Raw genomic sequence first — 27,042 nt, forward strand, 5'->3', positions numbered from 1 at the left:
TCACAACCTCTAGCCCTCCATTTCCATGATGCTGATATCTAGCTACTAGTGCTTTTGTACTTAGCCACAATTTGGATTATTTTTGGTTTAAAAAAGATTGTGGGAGAATGTCAGCAAAAATAGCAGAGTAAGGGCCTCTCAAAATTTTCCCTTCCATAAGAGCAATGAAAAAACTGGTAAAATTATTCAGAATTAACATTTTCAGAACTCCAGAAATTAACCAACAGCTTGTAGCAAACCAGGGATCATTTATTTAAGAAAAATGGCTGCATCTCAGTAAGAACAGTGAAGTCTGTGGCGTTTTTAACTAACCCTAGTCCCACCTTCCACTTTCCAGCTATACAATAGCCTTAAAAAGTAGCAATCCATATTTTTGGGGGCAGCTACCAGAGTGGATCTATAACTCTTTCAAAGCCTTGTTCTCCAAGAATTGTCGTCCACCTTGTCTGATGGTTCCCTAGAAGACTCCACCTATAAGGCTGACCCAGAACTCACTCAGTGTTAAGTCCCTTTCTGCCCTGGGGGGCATTGTAAAAAACAATTGTAGGCAAGTGTTTTAACTTTACCTACAAAGTTACCTGAGGTGATGGACAATAGTTGGGGCAAAACAGATTAATGAAAAGCTTAAAAGGACTAACTGGAGAATGAAATAGGCATAGGGGCTTTGCAAAGCTTTAATATATTCCTGGTAATCTGGAAGGTCATTTACATGGAAGGGCTGTAAGCATGCTTAGAAAAGAGCTGAGAAGGCTCTAAGCTAAGCTCTTACCTCTGGTTTATCTTGAGATTCTGTACAAGCAGGAAGTGAAGGCTAAGGTGGAGTTACAAAATATTCTAGTTTTAAAGGTGTGCCCCAGTACCCACACAAAGTCACTCAGAAACTCTGGGAGATGTATTGGTTCCAGGTGTAAGGAAATCTCTGTTTAATCATTAATTTGTCAAAAGTTAACCAAGTAGAGACAGGAACATGGCAATGATTACAGACTTTACATAATTAGTTCAGAATAGTCACTAAAACAAACAACAACAAATCCTGCAGATGATGAGGGAGGGATCTGATTGTAAGAGTTGTAACATTATATTATTATATTTTTTTATTTTTAATTTAATTTAATTTTTTTTTTGAGATGGAGTCTCTGTTGCCCAGGCTGGAGTGCAATGACATGATCTTGGCTCACTGCAACCTCCATCTGCTGGGTTCAAGCGATTCTCCTGCCTCATCCTCCTGAGTAGCTGGGATTACAGGCACCCGCCATTATGCCCAGCTAATTTTTGTATTTTTGTAGAGATGGGGTTTCACCATGTTGGCCAGGTGGGTCTTGAACTCCTGACCTCAGGTGATCTGCCCTGCTTGGCCTCCCAAAGTGCTGGGATTACAGGCATGAGCCACTGTGCCTGGCCAACAGTATATTATTTTAAATGTCCAGTTTTCAACAAAAAATGAGTGTGATGAGTGTGCTTTACTAAGTTTTGAACTTATTTGGGGTCCATTACTCTTTCTTATTTCCTGTTTTTCCCTTTTGGTATGGGAATGTCTGTCCTATGCCTGTCCTATCATTGTATTTTGGAAGTGCATAACTTTTTTAGTTTTACAGGTTCATAGCTGGAGAGGAATTTTGCATCAGGAAGACTTGTCACTTGTCTCACCCATATCTGCTTTAAATTTTTTTTTTTTTTTTGAGACGGTCTCACTCTGTCACCCACGCTGGAGTACAGTTGCATGATCACAGCTTACTGCAGCCTCGACTGCCTGGGCTCAATCGATCTCCTGTCTCAGTCTCCTGAATAGCTGGGAGTACAGGCATGTGCCACCACACATGGCTAATTTTTGTAGTTTTTGTAGAGATGGGGTTTTGCCATGTTGCCCAGGCTGGTCTCAAACTCCTGTGCTCAAGGAATCCTCCTGCCTCAATCTCCCAAAGTGCTGAGATTACAGGCATAAGCCACTGCACCTGGCCTGATTTAAATATTTAAGTGAGACGTTGGACCTTAGACTTTAGAGTTGATGCTGAAATGAGTTATGATTTTGGGTGCTGTTGAAATAGAATGAATGTATTTGGCATGTGAGAAGGACATGAATTTTGGGGGGCCTGGAGTAAAATGCTATGGATTGAATATCTGTATCCCCACAAAATTTCATATGTTGAAACCCTATTCCCCAATATTATGGTATTTGGAGATAGGCCTTTGGGAGGTGAGCAGGTCATGAGGTTGGTGCCCTCATGCTGAGATTAAAATGCTCTTTTTTTTTTTTTTTTTTTTTTTTTGAGATGGAGTCTCGCTCTGTGGCCCAGGCTGGAGTACAGTGCGTAATGTCGGCTCACTGCAAACTCCGCCTCCTGGGTTCACACCATTCTCCTGCCTCAGCCTCCCGAGTACCTGGGACTATAGGCACCCGCCACCATGCCTGGCTAATTTTTTGTATTTTTTAGTAGAGACGGTGTTTTTCGATCTCCTGACCTCGTGATCCACCTGCCTTGGCCTCCCAAAGTGCTAGGATTACAGGCGTGAGCCACCACACCTGACCAAAATGCTCTTATAAGAAGAGACATAAGGGAATTTACTTCTTCCTCCTCTACTGTGTTAGGATACAATGAGTAGACGGTGGTCTACAAACCAGGAAGAGCCCCTTTCCAGACACTGGATCTGCTGGTGCTTTAATCTTGGACTTCCCAGCTCCCAGAACTGGCTTTGTTGTTTAAGCCACCTAGGCTATGGTATTTTTGTTATAGCAGCTGGAACTAAAAAAGAGTCCTTTAGGTTGAATTGAAAGAACCCTATACAGTAACTCAAATCTATATGAAGAAATAACACCACTAAAGTAATCATGTAGGTAAATATTAAAGGCATATAAATGTATTTGTTGTTTATTATTGAATCTTTTTTTCTTATATCTGACTTAGAAGACAATTGCATGGGGCAATAACTATAAATCTGTATTGATGAGCACATAATAGTAATAGCATAGAGGAGTTGAACTATTTAGAGCATTTAAAAGATAAATCATTGGGCCGGGTGCGGTGGCTTATGCCTGTAATTCCAGCACTTTGGTAGGCCAAGGTGGGTGGGTCATTTGAGGTCAGGAGTCTGAGACCTGCCTGGCCAACATGGTGAAACCCGCCTCTACTAAAAATACAAAAGTAGCCGAGTGTGGTGGTGGGCACCTGTAGTCTCAGCTACTTGGGAGGCTGAGGCAGGAGAATCACTTGAGCCCAGGAGGCAGAGGTTGTAGTGAGCCGAGACTGCACAACTGCACTCCAGCCTGGGTGACAGAGTGAGAGTCCATCTCAAAAAAAAAAAAAAAAAAAAATATATATATGTATACCGTTGAAATTAAGTTGGTATTAATCAGAACTAGATCGTTATAAACTAAGATGTTAATAGCAACTCCCAGGGTAGCCAGTAAGAAAATAACTCAAAAATATATAATAAAAGAATTGACAAGGAATTAAAATGGTACATGAGAAAATATTTAACGCAAAAGAAGGTGATATTAGGGGACTTGAGGAACAAAAAAGGCAGGTAGAAAACAGCAAAATGGCTGACATATATCCCACCTTATCAGTAATTAAATTAAATATAAATGGGTTATGCTCTCTGTTTAAAAGCAGAGACTGGCAGAATGAATAAAAAAATGATCCAACTGTATGCCATCTACAAAAGACTCACTTTAGATTCCAAGACACAAGTAAATTGAAAGGACGGAAAAAGATGTGTCATGCAAATAGTAACCAAAGAGATGGAGTAGCTATACCAATATGAGACAAATAGATTTTAAGACAAAAAAAGTCACTAGAGACAAAGAAGACATTTTGTTGTGCTTAAAAGGTCAATCCATCAGGAAGACAAATTTATAAACATATATGCACCTAACAACAGAGTCCCCCATTATGAGAATTGAAAACTCAGAGTTGAATAAAAAAAATAGAAAATTAAAAAACAATAGTTGGGACTCCACTTTCAGAAGGGGAGAGAACAACTAGGCAAACAGTAAACAAAGAAATAGAAGACTTAACACTATAAAGCAATGATGCCTAATAAATAACCATAGGACATTCCAACAGCAGAATGCACAATATTTTCATGTACCCATAGAATATCCTACCAGGTAGACCATATATTAGGCCACAAAAGAAGCCTCAGTGAATTTAAAGGGATTGAAATTATTACAAAATGTGTTATCCAACCACAATTCAATGACATTTGAAATCAGTAGCAGAAGGAATTTCGGGAAATTCAACATATGTGAAAATTAAAAAACATACTCCTAAATAACTGAGAAGTCAAAGAAGAAATCACAGGAGAAATTCAATCACACTTGGAAACGAATAAAAATGAAAACACAACATGCCAAAATATAGAATGCAGCTAAAATAGTACTTAGAGGGAATTTATAGAAATATAAATTTGAAATTCAAATTCTGCCAATTAAACAATCAATAACTCTTTAGATTTAGTAGAAAATCCTAAAGAGGCCGGGCGCGGTGGCTCAAGCCTGTAATCCCAGCACTTTGGGAGGCTGAGACGGGCGGATCACGAGGTCAGGAGTTTGAGACCATCCTGGCTAACACGGTGAAACCCCATCTCTACTAAAAAAATACAAAAAGCTAGCCGGGCGAGGTGGCTGGCGCCTGTAGTCCCAGCTACTCGGGAGGCTGAGGCAGGAGAATGGCGTAAACCTGGGAGGCGGAGCTTGCAGTGAGCTGAGATCCGGCCACTGCACTCCAGCCTGGGTGACAGAGCAAGACTCTGTCTCAAAAAAAAAAAAAAAAAAAAAAAGAAAATCCTAAAGAATCCACTAAAAATCTGTTAGAACTAGCAAACTATTTCAGCAAGATTGCAGGATACAAGATGCAATGAGCAATCCAAAAATAAAATTAAAAAACAATTCCATTTATGATGTTATCAAAAATAATTAAAAGAATAGGAATACATTTAACAAAAGAAGTACAAACCTTATAGTCTGAAAACTAGAAAATATATTTGAAAGGAATTAAAGAAGATCTAAATAGCAGAAATCTTATGTATATGGATTGGAAGACTGAACATTGTTAAGATGACAGTACGCCCCCAATTAATCTACAGATATGATACAATTCCTATTAGAATCCCAGTTGACTTCTTTATAGAAACTGTCAAGCTGATTCTAAAATATGTCAAGAGATATTAATAGCCAAAACAATCATGAAAAGGAAGAACAAAGTACAATAGCTCACACTTCCCAATTTCAAAACCTACTACAAAGCAATGGTTATCAAGACAGCATAGTACTGGCATAAGAATAGACATGTAGATCAATGGAGTAGAACTGAGAGTACAGACATCGGTCCTACATTTATGGTCCACTGATTTTTGACAAGAGTGCCATGACTATCCATTGGGGAAAGAATAGTCCCTCCAACAAATGTTGCTGGGACCCCTGGATAGTTACAAACAAAATAATGAAGTTTACACTGTATACAAAACTAACTTAAAATAGAGGAAAGACCTAAATGTAATAGTTACGACTATAAGACTCTTAGAAGAAAACACAGCTGGTAGGTAAATCTTCATGACCTTGGATTTGGCAAAGCATTCTTAGACACGATACCAAAAGCATAAGTAACAAAAGGAAAGATAGATAAATTGGACTTAATCAAAATTAAAAACTTTTATTCCTCAAAGGACACCAACTAGGAAGTGAAAGGCAACCCACAGAATGGGGGAAATATTTGCAAATCGTATATCTGATAAGGGACATGTACCTAGAATATATAAAGAACTCTTACAACTCAGTAATAAAAGACAAGTAACTCAATTAAGAAATGGGACCTAAATAGGCATCTCTCCAAAGAAGATCTACAAAGGTCCAATAAACACATGAAAAGATGCTCAGCATTATTAATTATCAGAGAAATGCAAACCAAAATCTTTTTGAGATATCACTTTAAACCCAGTAGGATGGCTTGAATCAAAAAGCCAGATAATAACAAGTATCACTGAGGTTGTGGAGAAATCAGAACCTTTATATTGGGAATGTAAAATGCTACTGGGAATGTAAAATGGTGCAGCTGCTGGCAGTTCCTCAGATGATTAAACATAGAGTTACCATGTGACCCAGGAGTTCCACCCAAGAGAATTGAAAACACATATCCACATAAAAACTTGTACATAAAATTTTACATTATTTTTAGTTGACACATAATAATTGTACATATTTATGGGGTAAGTGTGAGATTTCAATAATGTATACAATATATGTGCAATGATCAAATCAGGGTAATTAGCATGTCTGTCACCTCAAACATTTATTATTTGTGTTGGAAATGTTCGAAATCCTCTCTTCTAGCTATTTGAAAATAAACAATAAAGTATTGTGAACTATAGTCACCCTACAGTGCTATAGGACACTAAAACTTATTCCTCCTATGTTGCCGTACTTTTGTATCCATTAACCAATCTCTCCTTATTCCCCTCTTTTCCCACATTTTTAGCCTGAGTAATCACTATTGTACTCCTTATTTCTATATGAACTTTTTAAAGATTCCATCCAACCCCACTGGAAATGAGGAAAAACAAAAAAATAAAAATAAAAAATTAAGATTCCATATGAGTGACAATATGTGTGACTTATCTTTTTTGCCTGGTTTATTTCACTTACTAACATAATCATGGCTATACTAATTTACGTTCCCACCAACAGTGTATAAGAACTCTCTTTTCTCCACATCCTTTCTGGCATTTGCTATTTTTTGTCTTTTTGATAATTGCCATTCTAACTAGGGTGAGATGATATCTCATTGCGGTTTTGATTTGCATCTCCCTGATAAGTGATGTTGAGCATTTTTTCATATACTTCTTGACCATTTGTATGTCTTTTTTGAGAAATGTTCAGATCCTTTAAAAAATCAGATTATTATTATTATTTTGTTGGGTTGTTTGAATTCCTTGTGTATTCTGCATATTAATCCTTTGTTGGATGAATAGTTTGCAAATAATTTCTCCCATTCTGCAGGTGGTCTATTCATTCTGTTGATGGTTTCTTTTGCTGTGCAGAAGCTTTTTAGTTTGACAGAATTTCATTTATCTATTTTTGCTTTTGTTGTCTGTACTTTTGAGGTCTTATCCATAAAATCTTTGCCCAGATGAAGATCCTGAAGCATTTTCCCTGTTATCTTCTGGTAGTTTCTTAGTTTTGATCTTACATTAAAGTCTTTAATCTATTTTGAGTTGCTTTTTGTATATGGTGAGAAATAGGGGTCTAGTTTCATTTCTCTGCATCTGGATATCTAGTTTTCTCAGCTCTATTTGTTAAAGAGACTGTTCTTTCCCCAAAGTATGTTCTTGTTGCTTTTGTTGAAAATCAGTTGGCTGTAAATATTTGGATTTATTTCTGGGCTCTCTACTCTGTTCCATTGGTCTGTGTGTCTGTTTTTATGCCAGTACCATGCCATTTTGATTATTATAGTTTTGTAGCATATCTTGAAGTCAGGTAGTATATGATGCCTACAGCTTTGTTCTTTTTGCTCAGGAGTGGTTTGGCTATTCAGGGTCCTTGGTGGTTCCATATAAATTTTAAGATTGTATGTTCTTGTATGTGAATTTTTGTGACAGCATTATTCATAGTAGCTGAAAGATAGAAACAACCCAAATGTCTATCAGCTGACAAATGGATAAATAAAATGTACTACATACTATAATGGAACATTATTAAACCATAAAATGAAATAAAGTACAGATAAATGCTACAATTTGCATAAACCTTCAAAATATGCTAAGTGAAAGGATCCAGTCACAAAAGTCTACATATTACATGATTTTATTTATAAGAAAGTCCAGAATAGGGAAATATATGAAGACAGAATGCAGAATAGTGATTGCTTTGGGCTGCAGGAGAGATAGCAGCCCCAAGGGAGGGTTATAACTAAAAGACATGTCACCTTTTTTGAAGTGATGAAACTGTTCTAAAATTGGTGATGGTTGCACATATCTGTGAATTAAATCTGTTGTATACTCTAAATAGGTGAATTGTATGATATGTAAGTTATAGCTCAGTAAAGTTTTTTTTTTTTTTTTTAAAGACATCAAATCTACAATCTCATCTTCCATCTTAAAGTAGAAAAAGAAGAACAAGGCCGGGTGCGGTGGCTCATGCCTGTAATCCCAGCACTTTGGGAGGCTGAGGTGGGTGGATCACTTGAGGTCAGGAGTTTGAGACCAGCCTGGCCAACATGGTGAAACCCCTTGTCTACTAAAAATACAAAAATTAGCCAGGTGTGGTGGTGCGTGCCTGTAATCTCAGCTCCTTGGGAGGCTGAGGCAGGAGAATTGCTTGAACCTGGGAGGGAGGCAGAAGTTGCAGAAAGCCAAGGTCTCTACTGCACTCCAGCCTGGGTGACAGTGGGAGACTACATTTCCAAAAAAAAAAAAAAGAAAAAGAACACCAAATGAAACCCAACATAAACGGAAAGAAAAAAACTAGAGTGGCGATAATGAAATAGAAAATAGAAAAACCGTAAAGAAAATCAACAAAGCCCAGGGACGGTGGCTCACACCTATAATCCTAGCACTTTGGGAGGCTAAGGCGGGTGGATCACAAGGTCAGGAGATTGAGACCATCCTGACCAACACGGTGAAACCCCATCTCTACTAAAATACAAAAAAAAAAAAAAAAAAAAAAGAAAATTAGCTGAGCATGGTGGTGCACGCCTGTAGTCACAGCTACTCGGGAGGCTGAGGCAGGAATAGTTTGGACCCAGGAGGCAGAGGTTGCAGTGAGCCGAGATCACGGCACTGCACTCCAGCCTGGCAACAGAGCAAGACTCCGTCTCAAAAAGACAAAAAAAAAAAAAAAAAAAAAAAAATCAACAAAACTAAATGCTGGTTCTTAGAAAATACCAACAAAATTGAATGAAAAAGTAACAGATAGGAAGTCAAATAAGAATAATAAGAATTATTATTCTTTAGAGACATGGTCTCATTTTGTTTCTTAGACTGGAGTGCAATTGTGTGATCATAGTTCACTGCAGCCTTGAACTCCTGGGCTCAAATGATCCTCCCACCTCAGCTTCCTGAATACCTGGGACTATAGGTGTGTATCACCACACTTGGCTAATTTTTAAATTTTTAGTAGAGATTGGGTCTTGCTATGTTGTCCAGGCTAGTCTCGAACTCCAGACCTTCAACAGTCCTCATGCTTCAGCCTCCCAAAGTGCTGGTATTATAGGTGTGAGCCACTGTACCTGACCAAATAATTATTTATGTATTTGGGAAACTGGATTTGAGACCTAAATCTGCTACTACATTTCTTTCTTTTTTTTTTTTTTTTTTTTTTTTTTTTGAGACGGAGTCTCGCTCTGTCGCCCAGGCTGGAGTGCAGTGGCCGGATCTCGCTACTACATTTTGAGAATTTCCCTTAACCTTCTTAGGTTTCACTTCCTTATCTTTAAAATTAAAGCGATTCATATGGATTCAATAAAATCTATTTCAACAAATTTAGCATTTGCAAGGTCCTACCATTAATAAGATACAATTCCTGTTGTGTCAGATGTGAAAGTATTCTGTTTTGCAAACTGACCTAAGCCAATTTGGCTATTGTCAATAGACAGATTCTCTCAGTAAATGTTGGTACCTCTGATCATTAGGAGTGGATGGAAGCTGTATCTCCTTTGCTACAACCTTGCTACCCAGAGCTATTTTTTGATATAACCTAGCTTTGAATCAAATTTTGCCTCAGATACAAATATCTATTGTTCCGCAAGCACAAAAACAATTATATAGCCAGTTCATATAAGCACAGTGAAGTCATCATTCTCTCTCCTTTTGGGTTTCTGAGCAAGATGCTTGCATGAAAGATTCAATCTAATGCCAATGTAAAAATATTGTGAAAGCAGCAGGATCAGCTAGGCTTCCAGTTGGGTGAGGCAATCAAATTCTTTGTTTTGATGTAGGTAGGGGGAATCATAGCATTGAATGCACTTCTATTTCTAGAGTCAACTCTAAAGATGTTAAGCTGCTAGTCTTGGTTGATTCTTATATCCCATTCATCAAAGGGCAGAAGTGTCTGCACAATTTGTTAAGCTAACTACACATCAAGAACATCACTCATTTCACCAATGAAACGTTATATCTAACCTTGTGTCAGCTATCTGTTGCCACAATGATACTGTATAACAAACAACCACAAACCCTTAGTGCATAAAAAATAAAGTTTATTGCTCAAGTGCTTGAGTTCAGTGGAGGGTCAGTTAAGCAGCTCATCTGATCTTGCTTGAGTTTGCCTATATATTTGGGGGTCAGTTGGCTGTTGGCTGGGGCTACTGGGGCAGCATAGTTTTGTTCCATGTGCCTGTCATCCTCCAGAAGACTATGCAGGGCATGTTCTCATGGTGATAACAGAGATGCAAGACCAAATAAGCTCAATCAGCAAGCTCTTTCCAAGTGTGTGCTGATGTCACATCTGCTAACATCCTATTGGCCAAAGTAAATTACATGACTGGGCTAGAGTCAAGGGGTGGGGCAAACACACTCTCCATAGTGGAAGGGCACTGGTGTTCTCACTGTGTTATTCTTCTCTGTAATGTTGCTTGTTTCTGTTTTTGAATTAGGTATAGAATTTAAAAAACCCAAGATAAAAGCAATGAATATCATGTTGCTTTCATTATACGAGGTCTGTGGCTGTGAATTAACATATGCCTTGAGTTCATATGTCAGAAAACTGCTTTAGTGTTGTGTTCTAGTCATTAGTGTCCATGGAGGAAATATTTATCTACTGTTACACATCTTTATCAGCAGTGTTAGATACCATGGTTTAAATGGTACTGGAAAATGATTTTTTAATCTGGCTTATCTTTTGAGGCTCTCAGTCTTCAAATAGTGAGTCTTGCTGGGGTCTATTAACTAGGCCAAATCAAGAACCCTTCGCTAACCTGTGAAGCTGGAGAATAGAAATGGAGAAAGTTGAACATCATATAAGCTAATTTTATATTGTCCACTTGGTGGTAGAATTGTTTTCAGATAGTGTGAAGAGTAATGAGCCAAGTAAAAGAGAAATAGAATCTTATGAATTCTAAGCCAGGAGAAAAATGCAGCATGTGTTTTAAATAGGTATTCTCATCAGCATTATTACTTTTACTAAAGTACAAAAGATAGTGTAATCCAGGGTAGGTGTGTTTATGTAATAAATTTTAAATGTGTTTAATTTTTTTTAAGGAGTAGTGATAATTCTATTTCCCAACACATTAAATGAAGCTACTTGCTTACTGCTTAGAGTTCAGTGCTCAGAAATATAGATTTTAGAGATTATCTTAATTTGGGTATTCCTTAGCACTATTTAATCTTTTTTTTCTCCTTTTAAAATTAGAAAAGTTCTTGTATGAAATAACACTACTCTTACAATATTATGTAAGTCCTTCCCACTGAAAGTATGCTGGGAGTTCAAGATCAGCCTGGGCAATATGGCAAAACCCTGTCTCTACAAAAAAAAAAAAAAAAAGAAAAGGAAAAATTAGCCAGGCATGGTGGTGCACACCTGAAGTAGGAGGATTGATTGAGCCTGGGAGATCGAGGCTGTAGTGAGCCATGATCATGCCATTGCACTCCAGCCTGGGCAATAGAGCGAGACCCTGTCTCAATAAAACCTCCAAAACAATAAACAAAAAACAAAGTGTGGTCAGCAACATTGGCATCACTTGGGAGCTTGTTAAAAACATGGGGAATCTTGGTCTTCACTCCACACCTACTGAAACAGACTGAAATTTAACAAGTATGATCCCCAGGTGATTCGAGTATAGTTTTACATGCACTGTTCTCCACTGGCAGAACGCAAACAGTGGATGATGAGGTACAAAGGGAAGAAAAGTGGGACAGATATCAGGACTGGAACTATTTAACAGGTATTCATGGATCTGTTCTGAACTTTCAATTGCCCATGCTCCAGCCCTGGAGATTGTGTTTAAGAAGCTACCCGTAGTTCTTTTAGATTCTAAAAGAAGGCGGAGTGTGTCACTAATTCACCAACTTATCAATCAATCATCAAAATACAGGAGATTCTATTTTGGCCTAGCCAGCCACTGATGGTGTGACATTTGGTAGGGCATTAATCTCTAAGTCTTTAGCATCATTATCTGGAAGCAATGAGATGGTTGGGCAAGTTCATCCTTTTCAGCTTTTTGGAAGATGCTGTGCTTTTAGGCAGGGTTGATAGTCAACGGGTAAACACAGATGGCCCTGTCCCCATCTTTAGATTGGGTTTTGTTTGGAGTGGCTGGTGCTGGTGACCTACTAGTAGTTAGGTGGTTTGAATATTTTTCCAAACAATGATTATGGGGAACTTGACAGGTGCAGTGGCTCTGCCTGTAAGCCTAGCACTTTGGGAGGCCAAGATGGGAGGATTGTTTGAGCCCTGAAGTTTGAGACCAGCCTGGGAAACATAGCAAGACTCTGTCTCTATCAAAAAATTTTTTTCAGGCTTGGTGCAGTGGCTCACACTTGTAATCCCAGCCCTTTGGGAGGCTGAGGTGGGCAAATCGCTTGAGCCCAGGAGTTTGAGATCAGCCTGGGCAACATGGTGAAACCCCATCTCCACTAAAAACCCAAAAATTAGCCAGGTGTGATGGCGTGTGTCTGTAAACCCAGCAACTCGGGAGGCTGAAATGAGGGGATTGTTTAAGCCTGGGAGGTCGAGGCTGCAGTGAGCTGTGATCATGCCACTGCACTTCAGCCTGGGAGACAGCGAGAGTCTGTCTAAAAACATCTTTTTTTCTAAATTAAAAAAAATAATTATAGGGGAGCTAAGTGTCAGGGACTATTAGGGACTAAGTAGTACCATCATAGGTTCTAGAGTACTTGCTTGTCTTGGACTCAGATACATGTCTATGTAGAACTGAGGTATCAGAAAGTTGAATTAGGCAGAGCAGAGAATGGAAGGTATATGGGCTTTAGTGTCAGTCTTGGGTTTCTGTGCTAGTTCTGTCGTTTACTAGTTATATGGTTTTGAGTACATTACTTAAAATCATGTAGTATCTTTTTTTAGGCTATAACATGAGATTAACATAATAATGACATGTACCTCCAAGTAAAATTGCGAGGAATTAATAAGATAATTTATGTAGAGGGTCTCGCAAGTGGTGGATGCTCAGTAGATGTTAGTTTCCTTTTCACTTGTGTGTCCATACCCAAATAGCTTGTATGTAGAGCTTTGCTTCTGCAAAATTCTATAAGGTGATACAGCAAATGAACAAAAACACCAGGTACCTTAATAAATTACAAGAAAGCATAGCTAATCGTTAGAGCAATTCTAGTTGGGGTGGAGGGAGGTTATACATCCACCTGAAACTCTTGCCAAAATGAAAGATGGGCTTTCTTCTTTCAGCCAGCGATCTTTCAACATTTTTGCTTGCATGCTCTCTTCAAACATTTTGGAAAAAACAGACACAAAAATAGCTGTGTATTCCACATACATCTGAAAGTTGACATCTAAAATTTGTCATCATAAGATTTTGCAAAGGATGTGATTTCTGGCATAATATAAATATTACCATTTGAAAATAAAACTATTATTTATCTATCATAGATTAGAATATTTAAAGTAAGAAGCACGCTGGGTACCCACCTACAAGGTGAACCATTCTGAATTTTTACAGTTCTTAGTGAGAAACAGCTTGGTGAGGACTTGCTTTCCCCAGCATCTCATTCTGTGCCCTGGGTGCTCCTTTAGCTTTATTTCAAGGAAGAGAAGGTGAAAAGTTACATATTTATTCCTGACAGTTCAACATTGCATCTTTGAATAAAAGCTGGGGTTGGCAAACTCTTCTATGTTTTTCAGGAGAAGTCTTGCTTTTGTCACCCAGGCTGGAGTGCAATGGCGCCATCTCAGCTTACTGCAACCTCTGCCTGTCGGGTTCAAGCGATTCTCCTGCCTCAGCCTCCTGAGTAGCTAGGATTACAGGCGCCCACCACCACACCTGGCTAATTTTTTTGTATTTTTAGTAGAGACGGGGTTTCTCCATGTTGGTCAGGCTGGTCTCAAACTCCTGACCTCAGATGATCCACCTGCCTCTACCTCCCAAAGTGCTGGGATTACAGGCATAAGCCACTGCACCCAGCTGGCAAACTTTTTCTTAAAGGACAAAATAGTACACACTTTAGGCTTTGAGGGTCATACAGTCTCTGTTGTAATTACTCAGCTCTCCCATTGCAGTTTGAATGCGGCCACAGGCAATACATAAATGAACGAACAGGCCTGTGTTCCAATAAAACTACATACTCTTTTAGCAGTCACTCCTCATCTCCCCCATCACACTCATAACCCCCATCTCCCATCCTCTGCCCCCATCCCTAGGCAACCACTTATCTACTTTCTGTCTCTGTGGACTTGCCTATGCTGGACTTTTGGAAACCTACTTAGAACTCGCTCTGGTGATTTTGTAAAAACCCAATTCTCTATATTAAATCTCTTTTTGCTTAAAATGCCTTGAGTGGTTTCTGTTTCTTATACTGAACCCTAACTGGTTCAGAGTTAAAGGAAAAAAACGAAGAATTTTCAACTTTTAAAGAAGAGCTATTTTTTTTTTCTCCGAGAGGGAGTCTTGCTCTGTTGCCCAGGCTGGAGTGCAGTGGCATGATCTTGGCTCACTGCAACCTCTGCTTCCTGGGTTGAAGTAATTATCCTGCCTCATCCTCCTGAGTAGCTGGGATTACAGGCATGTGCCACCACTCCCAGCTAATATGTATGTATGTATGTATGTATTTATTTATTTTTGAGATGGAGTCTCGCTCTGTTGCCGACTGGAGTGCAGTGGTGTGATCTTGGCTCACTGCAACCTCCACCTCCCAGGTTCAAGCTATTTTTCCTGCCTCAGCTTCCTGAGTAGCTGGGATTATAGGCGTACGCCATGAAGCCCAGCTAATTTTTGTATTTTTAGTAGAAATGGGGTTTCACCATGTTGATCAGGCTGGTCTCGAACACCGGACCTTGTGATCCACCCGCCTCAGCCTCCCAAAGTGCTGGGATTACAGGTGTGAGCCACTGTGCCCAGCCTAATTTTTGTATTTTTAGTAGAGATTGGGTTTCACCACGTTGGCCAGGCTGGTCTTGAACTCCCAGCCTCAAGTGATCTGCCCGCCTCGGCCTCCCAAAGTGCTGGGATTACAGGCGTGACCCACTGTGCCTGGCCAAGAGCTTGTTTTTTTAATGAGTAATAATGAGTCTCAAATTGCTATATTTAGATTCAATTGTATACATGTTAAGACACCAATACTTACAGCACACCAAAAATTATCCTTTTAAACTAATTATATTTACAATAAAAATTTAGATGTTTCACTTAAAACTATGCAGAAGAGCACTAAAGTCATAATGGCAAGGTAAATAGTTTTGCAAATTTCTGAGAGGTGAAATGCAAGTGCAGGAGTCTGAAGACTTGCTTCAGGCTGCACATGATTGTCTCCAGAATGTTCTTGGAACCTAAGCCTTTGACTTTATACTTTCTGGCTTCATTCTTTAAAATATGTCTATTAGCATTACAAGTCATTTTTGTTTGATTCCTCAAAACACCATGTATTTATTTAAAACTTTCTAACAATACAGACATGATGGTTCTACCTTTAACTACACTTTCTAGGGGTCACTGTAATTAACAGATTTTATCCTTTGAGATCTTTCTCTGAGACAGGAGCTGTAAGGGAAACTTACTCTGTGTAGTAGATGACTTTTTGAGGTATCTCCTAGGATGTAAGATCTACATATAAAATTAGTGTATTTCTTTGAAAGCCTAAAACAGTGCCCTACCTGTGGTACTGAAATCAATCTTTGTTGATACTCTCCTCTAATTTAAATGATTCAGAGCCTTACCAAGGAGTTAAAAAGTAGATCATTTAAGACATGAGTCTGAACTGCACATCTTTATAAGATCCTCTGCACAGCCAGTGCTTTTTTTTTTGGTAATTAAATACTTTATTCACTTTTTAAAGAATGTGGATACCTATAACAGAAATAACAAATGTCTTTTTTGTCAAGGGTTATTTTTGTGATGTGAACAAAATGAGGTGATTCTTTATGCTATATCATATTCAGTAAAAATAATATTGATAATACCTGAATTTATAATTGTTTTATTAAGTGCTTTATATTTTACTTCATAGGACTTTGAAATGTATCTTATTTGATCCTAGTAAGGCAGACTTAATAAGGTTATGCCCATTTTAGAGATGAGTAAATGGAGGCTAACAGAGGTTCATCAACTTGTGAAGGTCCCACAGTTAGTGGTAGAGCTTCAACAAAAACATTTTGACCTTAATGTTCTTTTCCCTGTGAATACAAATAACATTGTCTAGCAATTGCCTTTATTAAATGATAATTGGGTAAGATGACTTTGGGGGACAATTTTGAGACAGTTGGCATATGCCTCTGCAATTTTTGCTTATTATTGCATCACTTTCTCGTTTTGGAAGTCAAATGGTAGTTTAGCACAGTTACTATAACTCAATAAATTAGTTGTGGCCTGATGAGGGTGCTCTTATTCAATGTATGATTTGAGAATTGATGTTCAATCTAGTTTATAACATCACATATTGCTTAAGTAAATGAGTGTGTGAGTATATTTATCTTGGACCAAATAGAGTATTTTAGTTTAGATCTTTCCCCCTTTTCCTGCCTGTGCAAAGAACTGGAACCTTGACTTTCCCCCTTATTCTGAAGACACCGCAGTGTGGATTTAAAACAGTAAAGAACCTGCCAAAGATCAGATTGATTTAACTCTGATTCTGGAGGGAGAGTATGGGAATACGGGAAGGGAGGCTGGATCTGTCCAGCACTGAGAATGGTCAGCAGCCGAGGAAACTCCTTTAAAAAGCCCTTCTGACCCTCTTCTCCCAACGCCAGTCCTAGCAGTCCAGGCATCACATGAGTAGGATTCCTTTGTGCATGCCCTCAGCTCTTAGATTAGCTTCCCTAAACTTTTGGCTGATGACAAAAGTTCTGAAGTGTAGATTTGTCCTTCTTGATTTACTGATGGAAAAAATTACCTTTAGGTTCTGCTTTTATATCCTAGCTGCTCATTTATGGACTGACATGGGTAACGCCTTCCTGGGTAGACCTTCTTCCTCGCTTCCACCATCACACACACACACACACACACACACACACACACACACACACACACACACGTCTCTCTCGAGCAGGTGCTGTTCCACCCCCTAATCCTGGGAGGCTCTAGATAGTACAGGAACATCCTGTGCTCTGTCAACCCATTAAGCACTTTCATTGGCTTGCCTCTGGACAATATAATAATTTATTGAAACCCATTATAACTTGGAACATTTGATTCCTTAAATTAAATAGTGTCAGACAGCAGTGACCCTGCCACTTCTTAGGCTGGAAACTCTGGACAAGTTACTTAACTTCTTTAGTTTTCAGTTTCCTCTTTTACAGAGTAGGGCTAATAGTACCTACCTTAAAGTGTGGTTGTGACAATTTAAAGATTCTGTAGGAAAACCAATTAGCTTGTGGCCTGATCATTATGTCTAGAATATCCTTTAAAACGAACTGACTTTATACTTTGTGGCTTCAGTCTCTAACAAAAAAGTTTATTAACTTTTAGAAATCATTTTTTCTTTGATTCCTTAAATCAGTGGTCCAGAGACCACTGATTTTTTGGTACCAGAGACCGGTTTTGTGGAAGACAATTTTTCCATGGGCTGGGGAGGTGGGGTGCAGGGAGATGGTTTTGGGATGATTCAAGTGCATTATATTTATCATGCACTTTATTTCTATTATTATTACATTGTAATATAAAATGATGTAATTATACCACTCACCATAATGTAGAATCAGTAGGAGCCCTGAGCTTGTTTCCTGTAACTAGACGGCCCCATCTGGGGGTGATGGGAGACAGTGACAGACCATCAGGTATTAGATTCACAATAAGGCTTGTGCTCCTATGAGAATCTAATGCTGCTGCTGCTCTGACAGGAGACGGAGCTCAGGCAGTAATGGGAGCCATGGGGAGCAGCTGTAAATACAGATGAAGCTTTGCTCACTCACTTGCCACTCACCTCCTGCTGAACAGCCCGGTTCCTAACAGGCCACGGACTGGTACTGGTCTGTGGCCTGGAGGTTGGTGACCACTACCTTAAATGACAAAACATCATATATTTATTATTGATATATGACAAATACTCAGTATTATTAAACATACTTGGTCATAGGCACCAACTTTAGGGACCAGGATATTTTGGAGGGGGGCAGGACTAGTAAGAATAATCTTAGGAACAATAGCTTGAAATAGGGACCAAAGAATAGATCCTATAAAGTCAAAAGCAGGAACTTAATGATAAAAACTTAGGGTAGGAGGAGAGATTCAGGGTCCACACAGGAAATTAGTTATCATTTTGGGATGTAGCATCTTCGGTATAAGTGGCAGTAAAGGGTGCTCAGATTACATTGGGAATCCCAGTAATTCCCTCCCTAAGCAGCCTAATAGGAAGGATGACTCAGTGTGAAACATCCCCAGGTTGAGTGCTGGATCAGCTCAGGGAAACTCGGATCCATGCGTTATACTCAGAAAGACAGAGGTAGAAAAATCTACAGATTGGCACCTGAAATGATAAAATACAAGTATTTGCCTTCCTCCCTGAGTGTTTTACTCTTTCACAGTTTATTTTTATACATTTGAGATGATGTAGGTGCCTAGGATTTTCTAGTCAAGAAAGTGCTCATTTGGAGATCTCAGATATTTTTGGTTTGGCACACTTTTTATAGTAGTGGATTACTGAATTCCAGAGCACTTGAAATGACACAATTGATAGGATTTTTAGTGCTGAAAAAAGACGACTGTCCCAATATATATATAACCTTTCAGTGATGTTCTTTTTGTTACCATCACTAAGTTGGTGTTTTAAACTTATCCTTGTCTTCCTTTGTTTTCAGCTTCTTAAATGCTGCATTGAGAGGATGAAACAGAATGGGTGTGAACAAGAGTTCCCTGAGAAAGGACAGCTCTTAGAGAGATAGGATGCTTACTGGACTCAAGAGGATACCAAATCATGGTATGCATTTCTGTGTTGTGTTTGGAAGAGGAACTGAGGGTTGTTATGAAAATGAAGGATGTGTTCAACTTAAAAGAATTAAACCTCCACCATCTGTCTCTTTCAAATGGCATTCTTGATTCCAAAATCTTAAGTAGAGTGTAAAGTTATTGATGGATACTGTAGTAGCCAGGCTAAGCTGAGCTATTCAGTGGAACAGATAAACCTGAAAATTTTAGTGGCTTACCACAACAAGATTTGTTTCTTTTTAATATCACAATCTGATATAGATTGGGTTGGTCTCCTGCTTGGCTTTCCATCAAGTGACAACACAGGGATCCAAGTTGCTTTTATTTGGAAACTGTCATCTTGAGAGCATTTTGTTTCCAGCTGTATGGACAGGAGATACAGAAGGTGTGGAGAAGTGCATCCTTCCTGGATCACAAACGATACATCACTTTTGCTCACATTCCATTGTTAAGAATTAGTGACATGATCCCACTGGGATTCATGGGGTCTGGAATATGGAACATGTGGATATTTGGCAAGCATGAACAATCTTTGCCACAGAAACACTACCTCTATTACGTTATTCTGTATCCCTTATCTTCTCATGGTAGATTTTGCATGGGATTAGTATCAGGAAAAGGTTTTTCTCTCCTAAAATGTTGATCTTCTTTTTCTTTTCCTCTGGAGTCAGGAACTTTAGATTTAATATTAATAACTATCTAATCTGAGATTTTTAGTAGCATCATGTATTCTATTTCTCTATTGTGTTTCTGGAATAGTTTTATTTTTGTATTTTAACTGACCGGTTGTATTTGATTTTTAAAAAATTGCCATAATCCTTTCTAGTTTTAGCTGTTTGTTTAATGAACACTTACTAATAGCAGATGTATTGATAAGGATGAAGGATGTTTTTAGCTGCAACAGAAAAAACTAATAAATGGTTTAAGCAATAAGAGTTTTATTATCGGAGACAAGAAGTCTGGCCATTCCAGGATACGTTAATTCAGTGCTGTGATATCATAGAGGATCATGTATACTCACTTTTTCTGTTTTATAAACTTCAACGTTTGATGGAGTCTCCCCTTCCTGTCACATACAGCTTAGTAGTTCCAGATGTTGCTTGCCATGGTAGACCCTAGTCAGGCCTGGGTCTTGTGACGCAGGAGACAAATATGCTCACAGACTGGTTGTCATGACATAGCTGCAGTGTGGTGCCACCAGGCATGCATCACGCCTACTCATCATATGATATTAGATTATATAATCTGTGGAAAATGTTGCAAAATGATGCTAGTGGTAGGGTCAGAAATTATATCCAGACTTGGATGTTAGATCCAGGCAAATGGCTTGTTGAAAAGAGATTTCTCTTTAGAGAGAAATCATGTTGGTGTATGAGGTGACATGTTTGGTTGTGGGGAGGGTGGGGAACTGCTTGGATAGCATGGTAGTGATAGAAGTGGTGACAAGCTGGATGCTGGATATAGTTAGAAGGATTAACTGATCAATTGGATGTGAGGAGTGATATAGAGAGAGATGTTGGGAATGACTCCAAGTTTTGGCCTGAGTGATGGGAAAAATCGAGTTCCTATTTATCAAGATAGGGAAGACCAATGAGTTTGGTGCTGTCATAAAATAAAATGTATCAGATTTTTAGTAACAACTGGAAGTAAGACATTGCAAGGAGTCAGGACTGGGCTGAGATAGAGTTCAGATGGGGAGCCGGAATCAGAGTGCTGCCCCAGGTTCTGGGACCCTGCCAGGCAGAAAAGACACTTGGCATGGGCAAGGACTCCAGTATGCCAGAGCCTCTTCCTTCTTTCTCAGGCCAAATTTGTGTCCTTGCAAAATTTGGCTACAGATGTTAAATTTACAAAGACCTCTGATACCCATTATCCCACCCAACCCTCTGGAGAGCCTTTGTAATGTGGTAACTGCTCCTATGCACATAGCCAAAAACCTGAAAACAGTCTCAGAAAAGCTGTAATTTCTACATTCATTCATTTAATGAACAGTTACTAAACACTTATTTCTTTATTTTTATTTTATTTTATTTTATTTATTTATTTTTGAGGCAGAGTCTCAGTCTGTAGCCCAGGCTGGAGTGCGGTGGCACGATCTCGGCTCACTGCAACCTCTGCCTCCCAGGTTCAAGTGATTCTCCTGCCTCAGCCTCCCAATTAGTTGGGACTACAGGTGTGCACCACCACACTTGACAAATTTTTGTACTTTTAGTGGAGACAGGGTTTCACTATGTTGGCTAGGCTGGTCTCGAACTCCTGACCTCAAGTGACCTGCCTGCCTCTGCCTCCCAAAGTGCTAGGATTACAGGCATGAGCCACTGTGCCTAGCCCCAAACATCTATTAAGTACTTGCTGTATGTGGTGAAATAAACCCCAGCTCTCCTGATTGAAGGCTAGTGTTCTTTTCACAAATCTTCAATACATCAAGTCCTACTTCTCTTTCTTTCTGTATTTAACTCATAAATATTCCTCTTCTGTCATCTGTGGTTTTGAAATGTCTGCAAACTCATGGATACTGTTCACTTCTACTGAATAGAATAAAGCAGAAGTGATGGAATATAACTTCAGAGGCCATTTCATAAAAGCCACTGTGGCTTTCTACTTGTTCTCTTGCTCTCTCTCTTAGATCACTTGCTCTGGGGAAAACCATCTGTGATATTGTGAGCAGACCTATGAAAAGGCCCACTTGGTGAAGAACTGAGGCCTCTGACTGATGGACTCATGGGTGACCTTGCAATCAAGTCTTCTGGCCCCAACCAAGCCTTCAGCTGAGACTGCAGCCTCATGAAAGATCCTGAGCTAGAAGCATCCTGCCATCCTAATAAGCCACTTGAATTTCTGACCCTTAAAAATTGTGAGATAATAAGCACCTGTGTTTTTTTTAAGTATTAGGTTTAAAAAATGCTGAAAAAATAAAGAAGAAAAAAGACAACTCATAATTTCACCACATTAAAAAGAATAGCTATAGAAAAATTCCAGTAGTATAAAAAATAAAAATGGAAATAACTCTCCACCATCCCTGATCTTTAGTTCTTTTTCTTTCTCAAGACATGTTCATGCATATGCAATATATGTATGCAATATATGTGTAAACTCTTTAAGATATTCACAAAAGGATCATGTTACACTCATTTGAAAAACTTAATATTATATCTTGAGGATGTCTTCATATCAGTATATATACATCTATCTTATTTTTAAAATAGATTTCCCATAATTTAAATGTACCATATTTCTTTTACCGGTCCCCGTATATGGACATTTAGGATATTTCCAGTATTCTTTTCTGTTATAAAAATGTGGTGATAAACACTTTCATGCTTTTTTGAGTACCCTCAAGTAAAGTCCTATAGGTAGCATTCTGGCATCATGTTGTATGTGCATTTAAAGTTGATGCTATTCACTTGTTCCACAATCTTTGCTCTGAATTTACACTGATGAAGCATGGGAATGCTATATCCCCACAAACCGGTGCATACTGTTGATAGTAAGCATTGTTTGCTATTTTCTGACTATTTATTTTTCTTCTTTTGAGAATTGCCATGCCTAGAAGAGTGGCTGTCTTATAATATATAAGATAATAACTTGATAACTAGCATTTCTGAGGCTTCTTGTGCTTTGCATATATTTAGTGTTTTGATACTTACAAAGACCCTATGAAGTTGGTACTATTATTACCTGCTTATGGTTGGTGGGAAAACTGAGCCATAGAAAAATTAAACAGACTGTCCCAGGTCACACAACTAGGAAGGGTAGAGCCAGGATGCAAATGATATGGAATTTAAAGAAATGAATAGTTGAGTGAATGAATAAATTGATGACCTGTTTACATCTTTTCTCATTTTTTAATTGAATTTTGTTTCTTTTTCTTTCTTATTTGTAGGATCTTTGTATATATTATGAATGTTAACTTTCCTATTCTACATGTTGCAGATATTCCCTCTGATCTGTTATTTGTCTTTAACTCATTTATTTGCCACCTTTTGATATTCATTTCTTATTCACATTAGAAAACTCTCAAAGTAGTTAAAAACATAACCCCAGATATTGTTGTTAGAACATATTTGAGGAAAATAGTGATGATTTAGGTGTACAGATAACTTCTGATGTGGGTAATGCAGAGTCTCACTAAGTTCATCTAAATATGAAAAATAACCACAGGGGAATTAGTTGCTTTGTTCACACTGTGGTACTTTAACATTACAATTCCCCTTTAGGCGTATTTATAATTGAAAAAGAAGGTGTTGGGGGCTTTTATATTATTAGATTGACATTTGGGGAAATGAATTTTTACTTTATCTGCAACAAATGAATCCCAATTAGTTAAGTGGCTCTGGGCTAAAGGAACTATAGCGACTTTCTTTCTCATTTTATTTCTACTTTTTGATATGCCCTTCCTTCCCATTCCTATGAACTTTTCTCATCCTGCTGAGCCAAGTCACATTTCACTTTGCTTGAGGCTTCTAACCCTTCTCTGATGTCCTGAAGGATTCATCAGGGAGACTCTGTGGCAAACGTCTTTCTTTCCCGTGACAGCCCCACATTTGATTAGGTGTTCACTTTCCATCCTGTGTCCTCAGGAATGTGATTATATCTCTAGCTTCAGAGTTGAAGTTTGAATTAGTCTAAGCCTAAGCCAGTGTTCTCAAACTCTAGTATGCATGAGATTCACTTGGGGAATGTATTAAAACACAGGCTGCTGATCTGCACCCCCAGAATATCTAATTCCATATGTCTTGGTAGGGCATTTCTATCAAGTTCTGAGGGAATGCTGATGCTGATGGCCCAGGGACCAAAGTTTGAGAATCAGTGGTCTAAGCCAGTCACGATGATCCAGTATTCTCTGCTTAGGATTCATTTAGGAATGGACACGTGCCCCAAATCCTGGTCTGTGGCACTGAGGGGACGTCTTCTGTAGAAGGGTTGTCTCACTAATAAATGCATGGATGGAGACCCTCCTCCTTTGCTGGGTATATTCCTGGGGTTTTGTAACATTTGGAAGTTCTGTGTTCAATTTGTGAGCAGAAGGAAAGACTTTCATAAATTGAGGATTGCAAAGTGAGCAGAAGAGTGGAGAAGATCTTGGTCCTGGAGGATGTAATTGTGCCACTGAAGAACCAGCTCTGGATCCAGCCTAACCCTGAGCTTTTTAGTAGAGCCATCATAAATACTTTGTGGAGTTTTATTAATAATTTATATTAAGCATTAAATAGCATTAAATCTATAAAATACAGAGAATAACAATATATGAACACCCATTCACACAAAGCCTAGCATAAGAAAATAATATTGCCATTACCCTTGTGGTCTCCCAAAGGCAATAATGGGTATTGAAGGTAATAAGGGATGGAAGCTCCTGCTTCCCCTAACAAAATTTCCATCCCTGTAAAATTTGTATACATCATTCTCTGGCTTTGTGTGTGTCTGTGTTTTCAGTTTGTTTTTTAAATTTTTTAACCACATGTATTTGTATTCTTAAAAGTATATTACTTACTTTTGCCTGGTCTTCAATATTGTACACATGGTTTCATATTGCATATTTCTTTTTTAACTTGTTTATGCAGGACATTATGTTCCTCAGATCCATTCATGTTGTTAAATTGCAATTTATTTGCTTTTACTGCTATATTCTGCTACATGACTATTCTACTGTTAATGGATATTTTGACTGTTTCTAGAGTTTTCTATTCTTTCTGTATTTCTCCCTCTCTTTCTCTCTGTTTTTTTTAGAGTCAAGATCTTGCTCTGTTGCCCAGACTAAGGTGCAGTGGCATGATCACAGCTCACTGCAGCATCAAACTCTTGAGTTCAAGCCAATCCTCCCACCTCAGCCTCCTGAGTAGCTACAGGAGAGCACCACGACTCCTGACTATTCTTCTTTAATTTTAAATTATTATTATTTTTATTTTTCAAATTAAAAAAAATAGAGACAGAGTCTTGCTATGTTGCCCAGGCTGCTCTCAAACTCCTGGGTCAAGTGATTCTCCTGCTTCGGCCTCCCAAAGTGCTGGGATTACAGGCACAAACTACTATTTGTTCGCTTGCTTTTCTTTCTTTCCCTCTTTCTTTCTTTTTAATGTGGTAAACTGTATTTTCTGATTTTCTAATGTTATACTAAGTTTTCATTCCTGGGGTAAAACCAACTTGTTTGTAATATATTTTCTTTTTTATGCATTGTTTTATTGTTCACCAATATTTTCCTTAGGATATTTGCATCTGTGTCCCTGAGAAATACTGGGCCGTAATTTCTTTTGTCCTTCTGCCCTCGACAAGTTTTGGAATCAAGGTTTTGCTAGACTCATAATAAAATGAGTTGATACATTTTATCAACTCATTTGATAAAATGAGTAGATGTATCACTCCAATCTCTGCCTCCATCACCAAATGACATTCTCTCCCTGTCCGTGTGTCCAAATTTCTCTCTTCTTTTAAAGGTACCAGTCACTGGATTAGAGCCCATCGCAACTCAGTACAACCTCATCTCAGCATCTGCAAAGACCCTATTTCCCAATAAGGTCACATTCATGGGTATCAGAAGTTAGGACTTGAACATATCTTTTTGGTGGACACAATTCAACACGTAACATAAATATGTATATTTAAGTCACCTAAGTCTAAAATTAGCCAATATCTTTACTTTCCTTTAGACAACATAATGATGTTAGAACATTTCACTGCTTTCTGTCCCCTTAACTTATATGATATCATTGCTGTTTTTCTTTACCACACAAGCCCTTTTTATTATTGTGTTTATAGTCTGCATTTGCCACTTTGGTTATCAATCCGTTGTCTTCTTGTCCACATTATTGCTGTTGAGCAGTCAGCTCAGTCTAATTGCCATTTCTCTGCCTTTCATTAGGGTGTTTTTTAAAAAACTTTTTCTTTTCTGTTCTGCAGTTTCAATATATTTTGTTTAGTTGTGTTTTATATATCTTGTTTGAAATTCATTGGAATTCTTGAATCTATGGATTGGTATCTTTTTATCAGTTCTGGAAAATTCTTAGCTATTATATCTTCAAATATTGCCTCTACTCTCTCTTCTCTACCTTAAAAAAGCCCTCCTATTAGAGGTTTATTTTTAGTCCTTTTCATTCTTTCTTCCATGACTCAATTTTATTTCGTATTTTTCATCTTTTTGACTCTTTTCTATTCTGGATACTTTTTTTCAGATTCATCTTCTAGTTCACTAATTCTTTTGTCAACTATGATACATTTTTTTCAAATCTACTTGGAGATTTTTATAGTGTGGTGCTCTTACTCATATTTTTGATACCTTCATTTATTCTTTATGTTATGTTATACTATGGTGTATTATACCTATAGCGAGATGCATCAGGATATTCTAATAGCTGAAGTCTTGCAGGTCTGATTCTGCCGACTGCTATTTCTGCCTCTAGCATATGTTGTTCCCGTATGTGTTCTGTGTCTCTTTTGTTTGTATTATGAACTCATTTTTTTTTGAACTTATCTGTGATCATTCCTTTTAGCTTAGGCTGAAGGTAGCTTACATCAGGGAGGGTTTGCCCTTGTATCAGGTAACTGCAGGTATCATCAACCTGGAGCTATTTTAAATTCTGAGTGAAGTTGAATTTTTTAGGTAGGAATTTGGGCTGCTTTGAGGGCCAACTGGTAGACACAAAAATTCTTAGGTTGATATTTAACACCAGGATTGAAATTTCCCTTTCAGATACCTGGTTTTGTTTTTTAATCCACATGAATTTTGAGGGTGTAGTTTCTTTGGGGATAGGCAATTCCTGCTCTGTGTGGGACCATCTTCTATGTGCCTCACCTCTTGGGATGGCTTTGACTTCTATCCTCTATGACCTGTGTGTTAGTCCATTCTCACACTGCTATAAAGAATTACGGGGGACTGGGTAATTTATGAAGAACAGAAGTTCCACAGGTTTACAGAAAGCATGACTGGGAGGCCTCAGAAGACTTACAATCATGGCGGAAGGTGAAGGGAAAGCAAGGACCTTCTTCACATGGTGGCAGGAGAGAGAGAGAG

At 38.4% G+C, this 27,042-nt stretch overlaps 1 pseudogene; it reads right to left on the bottom strand.

The window, feature by feature from the left end:
• The window catches only part of LOC104658842, a 33,576-nt pseudogene extending 9,975 nt beyond the window's left edge, over positions 1-23,601 (bottom strand).
• Between the last annotated feature and the right edge of the window lie 3,441 nt (positions 23,602-27,042).

Source organism: Rhinopithecus roxellana, chromosome 2 (assembly GCF_007565055.1).
Source record: "Rhinopithecus roxellana isolate Shanxi Qingling chromosome 2, ASM756505v1, whole genome shotgun sequence".
Taxonomy (NCBI): Eukaryota; Metazoa; Chordata; class Mammalia; order Primates; family Cercopithecidae; genus Rhinopithecus; species Rhinopithecus roxellana.